Here is a 15831-nt window from a genome sequence, read left to right on the forward strand (position 1 = left end):
GATCTTAATCTTTCTTTGGGGTTTGGGAATGTCTTTTTGGGAATAATTTGAGTGTGCTCTGACTTGTGATGAATAGACCCAGCAAAGTTTCCAGGCTTTCCCATTGAATTTGAGGATAAATGATTTGTTTTGGAACAAACAACCCTGTTGCTGACATAATAGCCACAGGTTTCTCTTTGCAAAAATTGTGACATTGTTCTCACAGGGTCCAGCTGAAGCCATTTAACTCTTTCCACTGGAGCCTGCTGAGTTTAACCTCTCCCACCTTTCAGCTCTGGGCCCAACAGTGAAGTTCCTGGAGGGAAGAAAACAGGCAAGAAGCAGCAAGAGGGGTGAGTCGGCAGCAGTTTCAATATTTATTTCAATATTTTCAGCAGTTTCAATATTTACTGTAAAACTACCAACGGCTACTCAAATATCCTTAAAATTAGAAGTGCTTCTCTGAATTACACAAGTTTTTAGGAGTGGTATCAAAGCCTTTGAGATTAAAGTGGGTTTTATGGGTTTTTGTGGGTTTAAACTTAACAGTATTAAATCTGTAAACCCAAGCTGGGAAATAATAATAATAAATATTATTCTTACGAGTCATAATAATTGAGAAACAGCACTGGAAGCTGTTACAGAATTTCAGGTGCTATTGTTGGAAGTTGATGTTAATGAAGTTGATACCTGCTTTTGATGGATCAATCACTCCACTTAGTCAGGGACCAGCAGGGTAGCATTAAGTATTTGTGGCTGCTCTGCTTTTCCAAGGTCATTTTAATTAACCAAAATAACAGCAGGTGATAGAATATTTGATCTAAAATCTAGATAGCAGTGGGGATAAATGAGGAATAATTCTAAATGCATGTGCCAGAGGTGTTGGTAATGGATAAGCAGCATCACAGTCTGTTTTATACTGAGTGGGAAGTAGAAGTGGGAAGCAGGCTGTCTTTAAAATAAATGAATCTATTTAGGCAATCAACCTCTGCTGCACAGTCAGTGGCCTGCAGGAGGCCAAATTGTAATGTGGCAATGGTAGCTCCTAAAATGTCTTTACAAATGACATGTTTTCTGTTTTCTGCTGGGTTCCCTCAGTCAAATTGATGCTCTCTGCTTGGGGAGAACAGGCACTACAGTGTCAGGGAAAAAATACTGCTGACTGAGGGCCAGTAAAGGCTTTTGAGGGAATGGCAACACATCCTTTCTGCCCCCAAAGGTGGTCTGCACTTTCAAATGTGCACTGATGCATTCCTACACTGAAAAAATAAAATTGTTGATGGCTGTACCTCTATGAAACACACAGGACTCACTGAGAGCCCTGGGGGCTTTCACTAATTGCACATACAAGGTTGAAATATCTTGATGTGAGAGCATTGAGGTTTTTTGAATGTGTCAAAAAGTGGCACATTTGATAATGATTTTTAGATGTTATTTTATGAAGAGAGTTAAACTCTCTGTAGCTCCAAATCAAGAATTATTTCAGAGTTATTTGTAGGCAGAGTAATAGGGATGTTATCTGAAAGTGCTGCAGTTGGAGCAAAACATGTCAGGCACAAACTGAATACATCCAAGATATTTGCAATTCCACTAAATGTCTGTTCTAGCCCTGAATGCATCAGGATGGTGTTCAGTGGACCAGACACTGACTGGTTGAACAGAAGAAATGAGAATGACTGTTTCAGTCCATTTCCCAGAATATGTGTTTAACACTCCTGGTTGTGCATGCCCATCCTGAGGTTTCCTGTACCACAGCAGGCTTTTTGTTTGGTTCTCATGGAGCTTGTGCTACAATCTCTCACTCCCACTGCCAGACTATTCCTGGCTTCCTGGAAATGCTGGGTTCAAAGCCCACCTCTCCTGGTAAGACCCACACACCCCTTGCCTTATTTAGGGCTGAATGTGGCGCTAGGGGAGCAATTCCTCTTGCCTCCCTCTTCACATGTTTTCTGAACTACATCTGAGTGGAAGTGATACATTTATAAATAAAGGTCACATAACGCTGGGTGAGGCAGGAGGCTTCTGTCAGTTATTTTGGTTTGGATGCATCATTAATTAATAAGTTGAGCCTGCTCAAAAAAGTAACAGTAAATGTTTTCATCAGCTGTCAGTGTGACATGTTATTATATAACCTGACAATGTTAAAAAAAAACTTGGAAATTATCTAAAGCATTTTGGTCCATCATAGTTTTAGCATTTATTTTTCTCTCAGACCTGAAGGGGTAAGTGAGCTGAGGGGCTCCACAGGCACATCCCTACTGGTCCAGCAGTACAGGGCTACAAGACAGGCAGCTCTTGGCTCATGCAAAGGTCAGCTGGATTTTGTCCATCCCCCTTCTAAAGGTCTCTCCCTTTGGGCTGGAGAGGCTGGAAGAGAGTCCTTTGAGGGTCACTTGGTGCTGAACTCTGTTGTCACCTACTACAGTCCCTGTGTTGTAGCTGAAAACCAGGAACAGGCAAAGCAGGTCCTTATCTGCAGAGTAAAAGGGACAGTTCTCCCCTTGGCACCCCCTTGGTGACAGCAGCAAGTGTGCCTTGTCAGTGGCTTTGCTACAGTCAGAAATCTGAATCAGTGATGCTGTTGTGGCCAAAAATTCCACCTGAAAGGCAGCTGGCTGCTCAGCAGTTGGGTTGTAGGTGTGGAAAAGTTACAGGTAGGATACAAACAGATAGTGCTGGCCTTTAACATGTGGAGATGTCTGAAGTTGATTTCTGTGAATGATTGATTGGATCTGTGGGGGACCATGCTCCTCTTTGTTCATCATTAACACACAGAAGGAACTGCTTTCTCAGTGGATCCAATACCAGACAAGTCCTGGGAGCTTGACCCCAGAGCTTACCATTGCAGAGGCTTCAAGGAGCAGGAGGATTTGGGGGTATTACCTTAAGAGCCCAAACTTGTTCCCAACCAGTTCCCTGAGTTTCCCTGGAGGGTTGTCAGAGGAAAGGGTCCAGCTGCTGCTGCCAAGGATGAAGTACTGGTGCCAAGCTCTGTGCCAGAGCAGAAGTGAGATACTGCTGCTTGGGCCTGCCATGTGCCTTGATGAAATTGTCGATCCATACCAGGAGCAGTAGTGCTGATTAAAATGCCAATACTTGCTCCAGCAAGTTGCCTTTTTCTCTTTCCTTTTAGTTTCCCCAGAAAATGGCCATTTCCATGCATTGAAACCTTGCCTTTAAACCATGGTTACATTTGCTCTTGCCCTGTTTTTGCACACTGTGGTTATAAACTAGCAGACAACTTAGAGTTGCTTTTCATGTAGGGATGATATTTGCCCCTGGTATGTTTGGAGCAGTTTCCAGCCTTGCCCTACAGGAGCTTGTGCTCATCCCTTATTCCTGTGCCATCAGTGCTAGGTAGGATCCTTTAAAAATCTGAGCTTCAGGAGTGAGTCAGGCTCTTCATGCTCTTCATCTGTTTTCTGCTGCTTTAGCCATAGCTCTCAAGCACATTGTTCAAGTGCAGTGCTGCCTTGTGGAGGCATTTGATTCCTTATTTTATTGTTTAGCACATTACTCTGTGCTTCAGAGGCTCACTTATGTCCATCTGTCAGACCCCATAAAAGCACAGGACATTAAGGTGTGAGGTTTGCACCTTGTGTTTCCCCAGTGCACACCCAGGAGTTTGATTTCTGGCTGAAATGTTGCATTTGCTTTGAACCTGCTTGGTAGATCTTTTTCCATTAGTATCACTGTAGCCAGCCATGGGTTTGCTGTACTGTGAACTGTGTGTGGAAGGCTGCAGAAAGGCACTGCCATTGCATTATTGTTCAAGGAAAAAGGAGATTTTCACATTAGGCTATTGTAGCCTCTCAGATTTTTTTGATGCCTCCTCCAGATTCAGAGGTTTGCCAGTATTTCAGCAGTTGATTTAGTTATAAAGTTGGATGAGGAGCTTGTCTTTTTTTCTTGCCTATAGTTGTGGTTTGTGATTTTTCTGGCCAGGGAGAGTTTTAAATCTGTTTTAAGTGGAACAGAAATTTTGCCTGAGATGTTCCACATCTTAATTCCAATACATGAGCTTGTGAAGGAGGTGTTACCCAGTTCATCTCTTTGCTCTCTTGCAGCAAAGGGAGAAATTAGACTTTTGCATCAATGTTCAAGTTAGGTAAGAGTTCAAATAAGTGTTAAGAGAAACATTATTCAGCTTCACATGCAATGCTGTATTTTATATGTTTGTGATTTATACCTGTGTGAGTGTTTAAATTGAGTCCATGAATAAATTGATGATGACTGTAAAATTCAGCAAGAATTATAGAATATGGCTGCAGACAAGGCAACAAACTTGGTTTAAATCTGTTAGAGAGAATAAGGTAAAAGTGCACCTGAGCAGACTGAAGTCACTGCAGGATTTTAGTCTTTAAAGCTGCTGAAGGATTCATTAGACCACTGCAGAAGGTAGGAAATGCCACTGACCAGAGCAACAGAGGAACAATCCAGGAATTTCAGACTGGAAAACTTAAAAAAAAAGTGAGGTTTTCAAATTGGTATAAATAAATATTTTTTCAAAGCAACAATTTGAGTTTCATTACCTCCATCAAGCTATATGCAAGTACATTCTTCACAGTTTGTTGGGTTTGGGGTTTTGTGGGTCTTTTTTTTTACTAAGTAATAATATTAAATTTCAGAAAACTGAAGCTTCTGGCAAATGAGGAGAGGAGTTGCAGGAAATGAGAAAATATTCATGCATCAGTTCTATGACTCTTTTCACTTGCTCTTTGAAAAAAGCTGTCAACTTTTCTGTGAGGGAAGGAGACTTACCTGAAATGGAGGTAATTGTGTCTTTGACCAATGGACTGGATTCCTTAATCTGGGCTTGTGAATTGCAAAAGTTGAATTCCCTTTGAAACCTAGTTAGCAAATATCTCTGGAGAATAAAGCAGTGTGAAATGGAGCCCTGGTTTTATTACAGAGGCTGCTGCAAGGGTGACTTTGTTTCATGTAATTGCTTGGGGACCTCTGTCTGATCTCTTCACTTGAAGCTGATACTGCAGGCTTTAATTGTGTGAGTCTGCTCTTGAAGTGGAAATAGTTTGCATTGGGAGATTCACTTCTACAGCTGAATATCTTGGCCTTTGTCTCAGATAAAAATTAATTTTGTACCTCTGCATCAGCACTGCTGACAATGGCACTTGCTGCTGCCCCTCCAGCCTGGAATTTTCAGCACCTCCAGGATCAACTCCCCTTTCCAGGTGGTTCAAATGCAGTGCTGAGATCTTTGTCCCTTTCTAAAATACTCCACATTAAGGGTGTGGATAGCCCAGATCTCAAATCCCAGGAAGTAGCATTGGCAACTTTTAAAAGATAGCAGGATAAAGCACAACTTCACTTGTTTTCCTGCTTTCCAGTTTGGGTTGATTTATGAGTGTATTGCTAATTCTTTTAAAACTCAGGATTGTCATGGAATGTTTGGGAACCCAAGTGAAAATGACTGAAAATTCCTTCCTTGAAGTAATATTTCAACTTGCAGATGGCAATTTCAGGTTTGGCTCCAGATTTCGAAACAAGAGAGGAATCTGAAGTGTTCGGGGTTGATTTTTAAAAATGAGAAATCCATTTGGAAGGGAGCAGGCAGAACAAAGGGCAGATAAAGCAAAATAATGCCTACAAATACCAATTTGTCTTGTACACGTCCTAAAGCCCAGCCTACTGTGTGAGATCAGGGTGTGGGAGAGTGCAGGTTGCTCTTATCAGTAAATGTTATCAGGATAGAAATCTCTGCGTGATCCTGGGCTGAAAGCCAGTCTTGGCATGAATGAAGTAATCTGTGTAGGTTTAGTGACTGAGAGCCTTTCTGGTCTCTGGTGTCAATCTTCTCCAAGAAAGGGCTGTACAATCCTGCTGCTGCCAGTTTCCATCTCAGCCTCAGGATTGGCTGCTGCTGGTAAAAATGCTCTTTGCTGAAAGAAAAACCTTTGTATTGATGAGACAAAAAGAGGGTTATTTTTAAATTCCTTGACCCTTCTGTAGATGAGAAAACACAGAACAGTTTGGTTGCAGGTGGCAGTGATCCTCAGCATCCTTGGACTCTGAAGCAGGTTTAGTCATGGTTTTGTTCCGTACTCAAAAGCAAGGAAAGACAAAATGCTTCCTGCAGACGGCAGAACCCAGTGAGAAAATCTATTTATTATTTATCCCTCTGCCTCCTGCTGCAGGAGGGAAGTAGCTGGTGCTGGTCATAAAGCTTTTCTTGGAGACTGGTGCACTTTCTGAAGCAGTCTTGTAGTTCTGGAGAGTCACCTCTGTCTTGGATCTTCCTTCCTGCCCTATTTGTGTTTTACACCCTGGCTGTTAATGCAAACACACAGCCTGGCTTAAAATAGAACTGATACAGAGCAAAGGATGAATTTCCTGCGGTGTTTTTGGAGGTATTTTTGACTTTTTGACTTGTCTTTGCAGACTCATATCCACCTTGCAGAAAGCTGTCTAGGTAAGCAGTTATTACACCTGTCTTGGAAAGTCTGTGCATTTATCACAGAGAGTTGTGCTGCCTTTCATCACATGGCTGCTACACTTGGGTGAAGTCATGAGCTTGAGTCTTCAGCCAGATTCCTTTAGTGACCTACCTTGGGTTTAATCTGAAAGGATTTTGTGAGGTATTTACATTCCCTTGGGATTTGTCAGGATGATGACAAAGTATTCTGACAAATGACAAATCATTTCTTTTAATGATATCTGCAGTTTGAATTAGCTGGATAAATATAAATGCTCTCTGCAAATTGAGATGAAATCCTGTCTGAGAGTTACACAGACTAAAAGGTATTTAAGTGGAAAGATCATGCAATGAGTGTTTTAGCTGATCCCTTTGATCACACTGACATTCAATATATCCAGTGTTTCTCATTTTCTTTGGGATCATGGGGTGCCATTTCCTACATCCCAGTATAAGCACTGGAAGAGAAGAGACTGCTCTCACTGCCTGGTGCATGCTGGAGCATTTTTGTCAAGGCAGAACTGATTAAAAACCATTAATGATTAATGTATGATTTGCACATTCAGCATTCATTGTTGGAGCTGAAATCTCTCCTATTTGACTTCAATGTGCTGGAATATTTTCAGGAATGCTAGACAAAATTACTTCAGTCCTTTTTTTCCAGTGAAAGAATTTAAAGGAAGAAAGGTTTTCCAGCTGCTGAAAAATGGAGACCACCTATCTTTGATCAGGTTTCTTTAGACTAACAGTGTTTTAGAAAGGAAGGTTGGGGGTGTAAAAGGCAAAACTATCAAACCTCAAGTTAAAGAAAGCTAACTCTTAAAATAACAATTTTTCTCCCCAATTGACCTTTATAATATATATAATAATTTTTACCAAACAGATTAATCATTTGAAGCTTATTCAACAAACACAGCATTACTTTTAAAACCTGAAAAAGGAATCATGGTCAGAAGACAGAGCCCTTGATTGCATTCAGAAAGCTGAATGGAATTCTCCATGCAGTCTCTGAGGCACTTTCAGATTTCATATAGACATCTTACAGCTTTGCTGAATGCTTTGATGTGATTCTCAAATTGCCCAAAATCACAGTCCTGAGCTGGATGCAGCCACGGTGGTGCAAAAGGTGAAAGAAGCAGCCTTGATTCTGCTCAGAAAATGGGGAAAATCAAACCAGTCTGCTGGCATGGCATGATCAGAACTGTTACAGCTCAGGTCGTGTCTTTTGGCCCTAAGCTGGTCTCAAGTCTTGGTTTATATGGCATTAAAATAAAAAAAATGGTATCAATATCAGTCAGTATAACATCTCTATTTTAGTATGTTGTTTTTATGTTTTATGTCACCTACACAATGGGGAAGAGGAAAAATGTGACAGGTTAATTGTGTAAAACTTCCTAAAAATTTTGATTCAGTTTAGAAATTTTATTTCAGTAGGCATTTGTAATATTTAATTTCTCTTATTATGTGTCTTTCCTCCAATGCACATTTTTTTCATCCCCCCCCCCAAACTTTTGATGAACACGATTCCAAAAATAACTCTCCAGCAATGATTTCTTTCAGGAGTGCTTCTGTTTTCAGCCTATAGAAATATAGAAATAATTTTATCTTCTTGTTCTTACGGCAGTGACAGATGATATTTTCTTTTTCTCTACATTTAGACACCTTATATTACCCAGCTCACTGAGGTAAAAAAGACCCTTCATAAACTGAAGCTAAAAAAGCCTTGATGTGGTCAGAAAAGACACTACATTATTTACTGTCATTTTCCCCTCATTTTTTGACATTACAACTGTAATCACTTTTATTTTTTGCATAAGGTTATTTCTGAAATCCAAAAGGAAAGAAAAATGGCCTCATTTGGTTGAGGCCAGGAGTGTTTTGAATGAATTTTTGTATTGAAAGTGTTGTGCTTGGATTGCTCCTGGTTAGAGCCAGCTGAGCTGTCTGTATAATAGATCAGAAGGGATAAAAAATGCACATTTTAAACCAAATCCTGCTATTGCTCAGGATGGGACTCACTCAGCAGAAGGATTTGAGGAATGGGAGCAGAGAGAGCTCATCAATATGGCAGTTCAAGGGATCTTTCTCTCAGGTTTTTTTTTTGGTGTGTGCACACACAGGTTATTTGTTTAAAATTCCTTGTATATATGCATTTGTTGTGTTGTGACTTTTGGATTTTTCAGTTTTCTGGCCGTTGTCCACTGTTGTTGTTTTGCTGTGGAAAGGACAGGCCTTGAGGTGAATGGGGCCTAGTCCTCACTGCTGTGAGGATGACAAGGGCACACAAACTACCCTACTATCCCCCCCACATCAGCCAGTTGGTTTTTATTGCCAAATCCCAGGGAAATGTGCTTTTCCTATAAAATAGTGTGTGTAAGACACTTAAATGTTTATTTTTTGGAAGGTTTCCCTCAGGGCCAGCCGCCATTTTCCCCCTGAGGTGAGGCCGCCATTTTACCCCTGAGGGGAGGCCGAGGGGTCACCAGGGCCCAGCGCTGGGTCCCCTCATGGCTCCCACGTCCCCTGCTGCTTGCCAGAACACTTTTGTCTGCTTGTACTGCAAATATTTTGGGAATTGAGCTTGATCCTTGCACCACCAGAGTCCTTGGCATCTGGGCTGCAGTTTTTCCCCACAGAGTTGTAGGAAAAGCAGGACAGCAAAGTTCCCGTGAGGGGGAATCTGCCGGGCTGCGTAAGGTGAGCTGGGGCTGTTCATACCCTTCCCCTGTCATGGTGTTTGAGAATATGTTACTTTCTGTTGTCATAGGACTTAAAATTTCAATCTTTATTTTAACCCCCTGAACGCACTTAGTCCTCTGAGGAGATTTGCATAAAAATAGCAATAAAACCCCAAAACAATATAGGTGTGACTTGTACACTCATAAGACCACTGGTAGATATGGAGGGATTTTCAACAAAATTGTCTTCAGCAAATCTAGAATTACTGTATAGAAAAGGCTGTGTGTTTCTGTGTATCCTGAAGTTATTGTTTATTATCCCCCAGATCACAATGTTTGTGGAATCCTTTAGCACAGCTGTGTGGGTTGTGCTGGTGAGCACTTTCAATATTAACTTTTTTGATAGGATTGTCCAGGGAAAAGCAGCACTTTGGTGAGGCATTTGGACCCTCAGCAGCCCCAGCAGAGTGTCCATGGAGGTTTTGTGTCCCTTCCTGGCACACTCCAGTTTGCTCCTGGGATTTGTGAATTCCTCAGGTGTCTGTCTGGTTTTGCTCTCCTGGGTGCCACAAAGCAGCTTTATTGGCTTCAGTGTGTGAGATCCTGTTACTGTTTAAGCTTGTCCTCCTTTGTGGCCAATGTTAGTGCTGCTTCTAGCCAGCTGCACAGCTTTCAACCTGAATGACCCTTCTTTTGTTTAAAAATAAAAATAAAAAATCAGAGGTGTGTTTTATCTTCCCCTCTACGCTTGGCAGAGAAAAAAATAATCAGTGTGGCCCTGATCATGATAGATCTCAAGGTATTGGCAATACTGCTTTCAACTCTGACCCTCTGAAATTCTTTCTTTCATGTTCTGGGTAAAGCCTTGTATTCTTCTACATGTTTATGCCATAGAGATATTGATAAAATCCTGTTTTATTCCTTTACAGTGCTCCTGACTCAAGGTAGCCTTTATGTTCATTTCTGGGACTTGATTGATTTCTGAAGTTAAATGGCTTTGTTAATTAACCAACAATTTCAGCTTCTTTACCAAAACCAGGGAAATCTGCCTTTTTGCTGTTGGGAGATCTAAAATGAGAGTGACCCAATTGCTGTTTCCCTGAACTAATTTAGAAAGGGAACTAGAAATGCTGGGGGCACACTTCGGTTTATTGCAGTATTTTATGTATTCCATTAACTTCTTCAGTTGTCGTGGCAATGCAGAGGCACAAGGATAGCAAGCCTTGAATTAGTGCTCATGTTTCAAATATGACAAATAACATCTTTTAGAAGATAAGTACAGTTGATACTTAGCACAAGCCCAGCTCTGATATGCTTCAGGGATTCCTTTGAATTCCTGTTCCTGAAAATGAAAGAATCACTCTGTGTGGCAGATGCAGAGGGAATTTCCTGTGTGCAAAGAAAAGAAAAACAACCCACCTTAATTAATCTTTCTGCTGAAAAGAAATCTGCAGGGAGTCAGAGGAGCTTCTCTGCAGTTGCCAGCTGTGGAATTTGCATTTTGGGCGTTTATTCACAGAAATCATCAGGGTTTTGTGGCATTTTTGTGTGGTGTTTCCCCTGCTCTCCACCCATTTAATTAGCATCATATTTATGATCCTCTGGTGTGATTCCACCCTGAATGAAGTGTCACAGTGGCTTCCCACCTGTGTGGATGGAACAGAACATCAGCTGTTGGAGGGTTAGGGTCAGTCAGAAAAACAGTAAGTCAAGGATGGTCAAGGATGGCTGGTTACGCTTTCTGAAAATAGTTAGAAATATTTTTTTGTAATTTATTTCATTTTGAGGAGTGGGCATGCAAAAATAAAGTATCATAAAATCAGTTGAGGGAGATGTATGAGATACTGTCAGTAACATTTTTGCCTTCTTTTGTAAGAATTATTGAAAGTCACTCACCTGCTCTGTGTTGCAATTATTGGCGCAGGCTGGCGTTTAATGACAAACTGGCAAATTAAACTGGTTTTGCACATCCAGGGATTCTGTTAAAACCAAAAATGATGTGGAGACTGGGCATGATTCAGCTGTAAACCTCTTGCTTCCCTCCTTCCATTTCTCTGTGTTCCCTTTGCCTCCAGCCATACAACTGCAGCTCCTTCTCTTGTGTCTGCTCCACATGTAAATTATCAGAGCTTGTCTGAATGTGCCACTTCACCTCCTTTCCCTCAAATCCCCTGGTACATCAGTAACATATGGGCAACATTTTGGGTACAGCTCACATGCAGAGTTTAGATCCAAGTGTGATACTGAGCTTGGTTTGAGCACAGCTGCCTGATTTCCTCTCAGAATTCCCATTCAGAAATCCCTGTCAGTACAGTGCACATGAGGACATCACAAACCTGTTTTTTCACCCCTGATAAAGTGCTGGGTGTTGTCCATTTTATCCATAAGCAACATTAGCTGCACCAAGTTCCTGGTGTGGAACTGATGCTAGGAAGGTGTGATACCATGACATTGGTGGCACTCAGTGAATTCCTCCTGTCCCCTCCTTGTTCTTTTGGTCCCTTTCTAATTTTATTTCCCAGCTACAAATATTTTTTCCAAATTATTTAAATAAAGCTAAATGGACATCTTTCCAGTTCATAGTTATTGTTAACTAATGGTAGCAAAAAGAGGCAAGATTAGCTGGTGTATGGCAGATGGGGATTGTTTCAAATTTGCTAACCTGGTAGAGATACAAATAGAATTCAGGCTGCCTAAGATCAACAGAAAAACACTTATTAATCTTAAAACAACGTTTGACCCAAATTTATTGGATAATTTTTTCAAGCTCATGGAAGTAAATGAGATTTTGGGATCAGCCTGTACTTGTGATTATTTAATTTCACAGGAAATAAAAGACTTCTGAAATGTTTGTTGTTTTTTTCTTTGTAGTGAAACAATAAATGTTAACTCAAAGAATGTGAATTATTTGGAATTTCCTGTGGAAAAGCTTCAGACATCTAACCTCAAGCCAGAAGAAAATGCATTGTGTGTTAATCAGGCAGAACAAGGAATAGGAAAACAGGAGCCTGGATGCAAACATTTCACAAACCTCAGTGGTGTGGTAAGTGAACTTTGCATCTATTTGTAGCTAATTAACTTGCTTCTGCATTAGTGTAAATTGTGTTATTGTGGCACTGTGACACCAGGGTCTCAAGGTGCTCCCAGGGAGCACACAAGGAGAGGAGGCTGGAAAATCAAGGAGAACAAAAGCCCTGGCTTTTCTCCAGCCTGGCTGGAGAGCAGCAGTGCCAGTGATGAGTCCCTCATCATACGAGGGATGTGCCAGTGCTGGCCCCTCTCCATGGCACTGCTGGCCCCTCCAAATGACAGTGTTGGTCCCTCCCCAGCTTCTCCATCTGCCCCTGGTGCTGGAGGTGTTTGCACTCAGCAGCTGCAGGAGCTTTGCAAGGGGTTCTCATGGACAAGGTGGGCTTGGGAGGGAAACCCAATGCACTGCTCCTTGTGGTCATGAACCTTGCTCTATCCCCAGGAAAATAAAAATGTAATGAGAAGGAGGGGGAGCATTCCCAAAGGGCTTTGTGGATCAATGTAATGTTGAGCTCAAGGAAACGAGAGGTTAGCTGATGTTCCCAGAGGTACAAATGGTGTAAACTGATGTGTAAAGAAAGAATTTGCTCTGCAAGGAACACTCTTATAGTGTTCCACACACTACCACACATTCACAGCTGCATTTGCAGTTAAGTTGCAGATCAGGTCAAGTGTGTTTTGCTCCATGGTTTTCGTTTTCCAAAGGTCTGGGACGCAAAGCTGACAAAGGACAAGTTTATGCTTTTCCCCCTCAGTGTTTTGGGTGCTGTTGTATTTTATCACCGAGGGGCAGTTTACAGAAGTGTTACTTGAAGTGTTGCACGGACATTTAGAGGCCAGCACCAGTGACACAGCATTAAGAGGGGTGATAAAAGAGAGTTTTCAGCCTGTGCCCTTTCTGAATGTGGTCAGGTAAGTAGAAGGTAATACAGTTAAAATGTTGGTGTCATGCCTAAACTTCTGGCCTGTCTTATTACAAGTGCCTGATGTCAAAGATCAAGCAAAAACAGCAGAGATCCTGCAGGTCAGTCTGAACCTCACTGGGAGGAAGCTCTGTTCATCCTGAAACATGGCAGCCAACAGTGATGGGCACACTCACTGCAAAAAGGGAAATAAAGTTGGCTCAAAGTGACCCACAACCTTCTGTAAAAAAAAAAAAAAAAAAAAAAAAAAAAAAAAAAAAAAAAAAACCAAAAACAGGAAAAATAAGTCCAAACCATCCAAAACACAAGTGATGATGATTAAGAAAGTGCCTTCAGTCTACTGTTAAAATTACTTTCTATTGTGCAACTGTAATAAAGTTCCAAGTGTCAAATTAGCATTTCTGTTTTATTTCCAACTCCAGTTCTTGTATTTTACATTATAACTGCATGAAAGTGCTATTAAGAAAAGCAGAGCCCAGATGTTGCTGCTGATTGTATCGTGTATTGTTGTGCAGAAGGAAAATAATACCTGATTTATGATAGAAAGCACTGTGGAGATAAATGCAAGTACCAGAGCTGGGTTTAAATGTTGTTGCTACAAGTGAGGTGCATTTTCCCTTTCCCCTCTGTTAGGGATTTAGGGAATACCTAAACCCCCTGTAAGGCTTCTAGAGCAATATTCTGCAGTCCCTGTACAACCCAACTTTCCTCAAGTCTGAGAGAGATTTAGAGTTATGCGACTTTTGTCACTCAGAGCATCATAAAATCTGTTTCCCAGCAAGAAAACAAAGACTGCTGCATCTCAAAGAAAAGCACAGTTCCAGGTAAATGCTCAGATGCTGTGATTTCCCAGAGCTGCCTCTCTATTTTGGGCCATGTTGCCTCTTAGAATCACACAATACTTTGGCTTTTAGAGATTTCTAGAGGTCTCTAGTCCAAGTCCGTGCCTAAATCAGTGCCAGCTTTCAGTTCAGGCACTTTGCTCGGGGTCTTGTCCAGCAGAATTTAAGGAGATGCCATGGCTTATCTGAGCCCCTGTCTGTGTTTCACCTCCCTTATCTCTCCCATCAGAATTTCCTGTACCCAACCTTGCCTTTAACTTGCAGATAAACACTATCTTGCCTATACAGGCAAGAGGAAAGATTATCCTTCCCCCTCTCTGGTGACTCACTGGTGTAGTTCAGCCCCAGATCCCGTACACTCATCTCTATTTATACATTAACTGACGTGTATGATGCAAATGGGATAAATATAGGTAATTTCTGCCTCTTGAACGAGACCAGATATGATGGCAATCAACCTGGAGTGTCTGCTTTCCATTTTGTTTGTCCTAGGCACAGCCTAACAGCCTCTTCTGAGTGCCTCACAATGCTTTTAATCATAATGCACTTTCAGACAGTTTAAAAAGTGGCCCTGCTGGGAGAATCACTATTTGCTGTTAATATAAAGCATCTCTAAAGGCAGCTTGCCATTACTGTGTGCTTATCGCAGGTAAGCTCCTGTTTTGTGCCAGGGGAGCCTCCAGCACAGCTGAGGTTTCCCATGTGTATAAATACCTGCCTCATTCTGCTGCCCCCAGCACTGCTAATTAGAGTCATTAATTCTGCTTGGCTGAAGGGATGCACTGGAGGCTCTGAAGCTCGTGCTACAACCACTTCTCTGATGGCCCCTTAGGAAAAACAATCTTCTTTTAAAAGGCTCAAATCCTTTTTCTTCATTTTTGCATGTTGGAAGTGACATTCCGAAGACAGATTAGTGTGTGCTGTGTGGAGGCTGCTGCTGCGAGGCCACGTGTGCCCTGCTCTGTGTGCCCATGAGAGCAGGGTCCCTTGGGCTTGTGAGTCACTGCCTGTAGCTGATGCCCACGTGCATATTCAGAACAGATTATGGCACAGGGAAGGATGGCACTGGTGTGACTCCAGAAGCAATTGCCATTAAATTGGTGCTGCTGACACATTGCTCTGAGTGACTTTGGCTGTTTGTAGCCATGATATTTTCTGGAAATTCCTTTCCTTAAGATTTTTTCTCCTGAGAAGCTGGGAGGCCTCAGGAACAAAATGCTAACAATGATTATCTGCTGCTGTGGGATGCAACAGGTGGGTCTGTCATTGGTCTCATGTGGTTGTTTCTCATTAATGGCCAATCACAGTCCAGCTGTCTGAACTGTCTCAGTCAGTCACAAGCCTTTGTTATCATTCCTTTTCTATTCTTAGCCAGCCTTCTGATTAACTCTTTTCTTCTGTTCTTTTAGTATAGTTTAATATAATATATATCATAAAATAATAAATCAAGCCTTCTGAAACATGGAGTCAGATCCTCATCTCTTCCCTCATTCTCAGACCCCTGCAACACCACCACAGCTGTTGGATTGCAGATCACCCCAACAGGGGAACCAGGATTGTTGAACTTTGTTAAACACAGCCAAGTGTTGTGATTAGGTTTAATATAAAATGACACCTTCTGCTGAGTTCATAGGTTCATGTGTGGGTCAGTTCCTTCTCTTCTCCCATTATTCCAGTTACCTGAAGATAATTCAGAGTTTTACACAGCCCAGGATTTTGCACAATGCAGGTGCATGGGCTGTACTGTGAAATACATGGCTGTGCAGGCACTTGGAGATTTATTGGAGCTTGCAGCTTGTCCCAATAGACTTGGCTTAAAAATGCATCTAAAAGATAAAAAAGAGAAGATTTTTCCCATTCCACGAACCACATGAGACTTGGGTTTGTTCTGTTTTGCTTTAGGTAAAAAATTGCATTTACTTTGGATTTTTTCCTAGAAAAAAAAA

At 41.6% G+C, this 15831-nt stretch overlaps 1 long non-coding RNA gene across 1 annotated transcript in view; it reads left to right on the plus strand.

Moving 5' to 3' along the window:
- Positions 1-245: 245 nt before the first annotated feature.
- LOC102066370 (uncharacterized) overlaps positions 246-15831 on the plus strand; it is a 30307-nt gene continuing 14721 nt past the window's right edge. Inside the window, exons 1-2 of the long non-coding RNA XR_271046.2 lie at positions 246-332; positions 11962-12133. This is a non-coding gene — a long non-coding RNA (uncharacterized LOC102066370). The remainder of the gene's footprint in view (positions 333-11961; positions 12134-15831) is intronic.

The sequence above is a fragment of the Zonotrichia albicollis genome, chromosome 3 (genome assembly GCF_047830755.1).
Source record: "Zonotrichia albicollis isolate bZonAlb1 chromosome 3, bZonAlb1.hap1, whole genome shotgun sequence".
Classification (NCBI taxonomy): domain Eukaryota; kingdom Metazoa; phylum Chordata; class Aves; order Passeriformes; family Passerellidae; genus Zonotrichia; species Zonotrichia albicollis.